Source organism: Gavialis gangeticus, unplaced genomic scaffold (assembly GCF_001723915.1).
Source record: "Gavialis gangeticus isolate Ggan-Ray unplaced genomic scaffold, GavGan_comp1, whole genome shotgun sequence".
NCBI lineage: Eukaryota > Metazoa > Chordata > Crocodylia > Gavialidae > Gavialis > Gavialis gangeticus.
This window is the reverse complement of record NW_017729022.1, coordinates 20,592,841-20,597,831: the sequence shown is the minus strand read 5'-3', so window position 1 is coordinate 20,597,831 and position 4,991 is coordinate 20,592,841. Positions and strand designations below refer to the sequence as shown.

Below are 4,991 nucleotides of genomic sequence, written 5' to 3'. Positions count from 1 at the left end.
CTCCCGGGCTCATTGTTCCCCAATCGCAATGGCCCCTGCCAGCCTGCACCCACTGGCCACTAGTGCACCTGTGTACAGGGCCCCAGCCACCCGCCCATGGGGCCCGAGTAGGGGCTCTGGCACAGGGTAAGCAATGGGGCCACACACCTGCCCGTGCCCCGCTTTGCCCAGTGGGGGCTCCCTCCAGGGCACCCGGCACTGGGATGAGGCCCACACCCCATAGGTGAATGTATGACTGGCGCGGAACAGGGCACGGGCTGTAGCCCTGGGGCAGGGGAGCTCTGTGGGCTCGGCTTGCGCTAGCTCAGGCCCTGCACTCCTGCCGACCCTGGCCTTGGGCCCCACGCTCCTGCTGCCCCAGACCCCCCACTCATGCTCCCCACCCACCTCTTCTTGTTGCTGCTGCCACTCCTCCCTGCCTGCTGGCCGCGTCAGCACCACGTGCTGGAGCAGACCCTGCGCTCCTGGGCCCTGCCGGCTTGGGCTCCAAGTTCACACTGCCCAAACCCCCACCCTCCCCTTCTCACTGCTACTACTCCTCCCTGTCCGCTCCAGCACCATGTGCCGGAGTGGACTCCGGGCTCCTACCACCCCTCCCTGGGCTCCTACTGGCTGCCACTTAGCACTTCCCTCACCACTGCTTCTCTCCACACCTGTGCTGAGCATTATAACATGCACTCAGCACTGAGTGAAACTAGGTAGGTATTTTAAATGAGTGCTATAAGGAAACCGTGGTAAGCAAGGGTTGCCCATACTATACATTCCAAGTAAAATCTTCAGATGCAAATGTCATTTGGAAGTTGAAAGTGTCTCTTCATTGTAACTGCAAAATACTTTTGTAACAAGTTGCAACAAAGTAGCCTTGTGAAATAGATACTTCTGCACCTGAGCTCATAAATGTGATCTGCCATTCTTACAACCAAGAATTTTACTTTTAAAAAACTGTTTGCATTACTTATACACAGTGCATAGAATTTAGCAAGGCTGCCAATATAGCATTAGAGAAGTTAAAAAAATGTTGCATTTCTTTATTCATGACAAGCCATAAACATCTTTCACTATGCTCTCTCAAGTCACTAATTGAGTGATCAGTTTTCTTTGGACAGAAGGCACAGCCAGGTTTTTTTCCCCCTCAAAAGATCTGTTTTTGAAAAGGTAAATTGCTAATCATCTCAGTCTGTAATAAAAACTAATTTTGTTGTGCTGTAATTTTAATTGTAGAACATTTTAAACTTGCAGCCCCCCTGCCTCTGGTCCCATGCACCAGATCTCGCATGCAAGGCCATGCTGGGCCTGCAGAGCTCCCTTTGGATCCAAAAATTCAGCTGAGCAGCAGCAATTAATACCACCACTGTTCCCCCACTGCCAAATGTTCAGATATGGAGAGCCCTGTCTTTGTCCAGCCAAGTCCCTCTTGGTCTGCTATCTGGTACCATGTAAACCAGTACAGCCTGTTCCATGGTCAGGCTGTAAACAACCAAACAGATGTCCCCAGTTGGGCTAGCCTGGGTGAGGAGGGTGTATGGACACCCAGCAGGACTAAAAAAAAGACCTGTCAAAGGGCAGATGAGTTCACTGCAAGCCAGTGGCCATCCATACCAGGAGAGGAGATGGATGCTACCATGTCACTCTGCCCAAAGTATCACCAACGATGTAAAGCAACTCACTGAACCAATGAGGGTTCTTACAGCATCTCAGGGGCCCCAAGAGTCACAGCAGCCTCAGGGCTGACTTGACCTGGGAAGGTCTGCAGGCTGGATAAGGCTCTGTAGGCAGCATTTGGCCTGTGGGCTGGAGGTTGAGCATGTCTGATCTAGCACTTATCCAGAACCTTAACCCTCCAGGCACTAAAAAAGCAAGAATACCACCAAGTCTGGCTTAGAGGATGAAATAAAATAATCAGTTCTGACACTACAGTTCAACTCTGATGCCATACACTGTACAATTAGCATAACTGTACACAAATACAATAAACACTGGTTAATTTGCCACTCCAAGGGAATGCAAATAACAGTTAATTATCCATAAGTGACCAAATATGAAGAGTTAAGAGCAGGGAAGCAAAGAGCAGGCAGGCAGCCCCCGAGGTGGAATCTGACCATCAAACTAAAACCACGGCGACAAATTATCCCATAAGTGAATTAACCGACATTTAATGCATAATTAGAGTTCGCATGAAAGAGATACAGGTGACAAGACAAGTCTTCAAGCCTCACAGTCCTACTTTCAGGCTAAAATGTAGCCTTTCAGTCTAGTCATAAGTCTAGCCAGTACCACAAATTATTTTAATTGTCTTTTTTCTCCTGTCCACCATATTCTACAATAAAGGGACCAAAATTGACCATCCCCAGCCCCTCCCCCAACTGTTTGCCTAGAGGTGTGTGCGCAGGCTGGGACTCCGAAACCTGGTGCAGATGTTTGCAGTCTCCTGGCTGTCAGCCACAGCTGACCCGAGCTCTGGGCAGCTGCAGCAGGGGTCGTGAGCCCCAGCACTGGCTCCATGGCAGTGGCAGCTGTGCGTGCCTTGAGCTGATGGCAGGGGAGGGGGCCAGGGTTATGCAGGGGCTCTGGACACCGGTGCAGCTGTTTGCAGCCTCCTGGGTGCCTGCCCCAGCCAGCCCAGGGTCTAGGCAGCTGCTTCCTGCTATGGAGCCCTGGCTGCCTGAAGCAAGGCTTGCAGCCTCCTGGGCTCCTGCTGCGAGCAGCCCGGGCTCTGTGGCTGGCGGCAGCTGCCCAGGCCAGCTCTGGTGTTCCAAGAAAAATGGCCTCACGTGCCATGCTGTGGCATGCATGCCAGGGGTTGCTGACCCTTGCTTTAAACAGTCATGCCCCTGTTACTGCAAAAGTCTTCACTCCAGTTACTGCTTCATCACTTACATCTACATGAATCTTTTCCTCAAATGCTTATTAAACTCCAAATTTATTTCCCTCAGCAACTATTCATTGATTATATTAAATTCTGCAAATTATTAAGAGGAAAACACCACTGAAACAAAGTATTTTTAACTAGCCATAACTTTCCTCAACTGTTCTTTTTGGGCTAAAAAACTGTGTAAAGTATCAAGATTTTTTTTAAATTAAAAGGGAGCAAGAGGATGTTTAAGGGAAAACAAATTAGCTCTTTTTAAAAGCTTAATAAATGTCAATAAGGATGTTGCTGCAATAACCAACTACTTTTTACACTTGGGGCACAACAGATCCAATCAAATGAGATCTTATATAAGGATGAGACAGAATAATTAAATGCCCTAATCTAAAATTCTGGAACATACATAACATGATTGTGATTATACTCTGTAGGGGAAACTAAATTATGTTACCATGGCTTTAAAAGTAGTCTTCTACAATATTGATGTTTTCAGAATTGTAACAGGATTCCCTTAACGTGATTAGAGGGGACCAAATAATTCTATAATGAGATAAAACCAACCCACACAAAGTTATGTTAACTAAGCTATAGTAGAGATAATGCAAGTGAGAGGCCAACTCAGTCCGCAGCCTGGCTGGATGGACAGCAAATGGAGGAAGAACACTCGTGCAGGATATATGCTTTGTAAAAGCAGCAGACACTCTTATTAATGCTGAGCCAACATACAATATGTGTTCACATTTAAGTCTATACATTTCAGGCTTCAGGTGACATTTCTTTAAAGAAATTCATTGGGAAAACCAATTCTAGACAGGGTGGATTTGATTTAAATCACTAGTCAGGAAGCCTTGATTTAATCATTGTTTTCTACAAAAAGTACGTTCTTGTTGTTTGATATCTGTTATCCTTTTAACTTCTTTAAATTTTGCGCTTTTAGAGAAAAATAAGGGCTTGACTGTGCATACACAAACTTGCAGAGACAAGAAGGCTGATGGGTAGGTAATCAGGTCTGTTATCTCTCACCTCTATATACTGCTATTAACAAGGATGTTATCTCTGGATCTCTGGAGACGACAGACTCTCCCTTTGCCTGAAGAAGGGTGTCTGTGCCCAAGAGCTTGCAAAGAACAATTTTTCCAACTATTTAGTTGGTCTAATAAAAGATATCACGTCTAGCCAAAGAACCTTGCCTGCAAATGATCTCTAGAGACACAAATCCACAGTTTGAGAACTGAAACTAAGCAGCACAGAGATGCTTAATAGGATCTTCTAGACTGAGCACAGAGTCCCATTGGATAGAGCGTTTTTCTTTAATCTTTACTATTCTATAAGAGGAGCCTCTGGGAACCCCATAAGATTGGGCCCCTAATATAGTCCATAGCCCATTGTGACCTATTTATAAAACTTCTAAGGTTACATGAATATATTGTCTCAAAAAGTATATAATTTAGGGGTGAAACGATACAGATTTTTGGGGCCAATACTGATAGCCAATTTTGAAAGTGGTGCATCAGCCAATACCAATCTGTCTTCCAACATGTAGCCCAGCACCTTGAAGAGCAGTGTTCGGCTGGTAAGTCTGTTGTGGTGGATGGCGAGGGGGAAGGAAAAGGGTGTGGGGAGGGCAAATCAAGGCCCCCGTGTGAGGGAGGGAGTGGGGTTGGGGCAGGCACTGCCCAGTCAGGGTGGGGCGCAGGAAGGAGCCACAGTTCGTTCAGGGGGTGCAGACAGGGGGGTGGCTCTGCACACCCCGGGAAGGCATAGTGGGGTATGTGCCCCTGGATCTGTGTGGGGTGAGGGTGGGCTGTCACTGCAGGCTGGGGCTGCACTGGGTTCTTCCCGGAGGGGGTTTGGGATGGCCAGTGGTGGCGATGAGAGGGGAGCTGTGGAGGGAGGGGAAGGGTGGCTGCAGCCACCTCAAAATTTGACGTAGCCACCTCAACCCCACCTTCCCAGCACCATTGCTGCCCGCCCTAAGCGCAGCCTGGCCCAGACCCCTCTGGGAACAGCCTGGCACAGCCCTGGCCCCAGCCCAAAGAAGTAGCCCACCCCACACAGATCTAGGGGTATACAGCCTCCCATGCCCACCCAGGATGTGCGCAGCAGTGGGAGCCACCACCTG

At 48.3% G+C, this 4,991-nt stretch overlaps 1 protein-coding gene across 4 annotated transcripts in view; it reads right to left on the bottom strand.

Moving 5' to 3' along the window:
• Nucleotides 1-4,991, bottom strand: part of USP15 (ubiquitin specific peptidase 15) — a 135,411-nt gene that overhangs the window by 99,628 nt on the left and 30,792 nt on the right. The window lies entirely within an intron of this gene.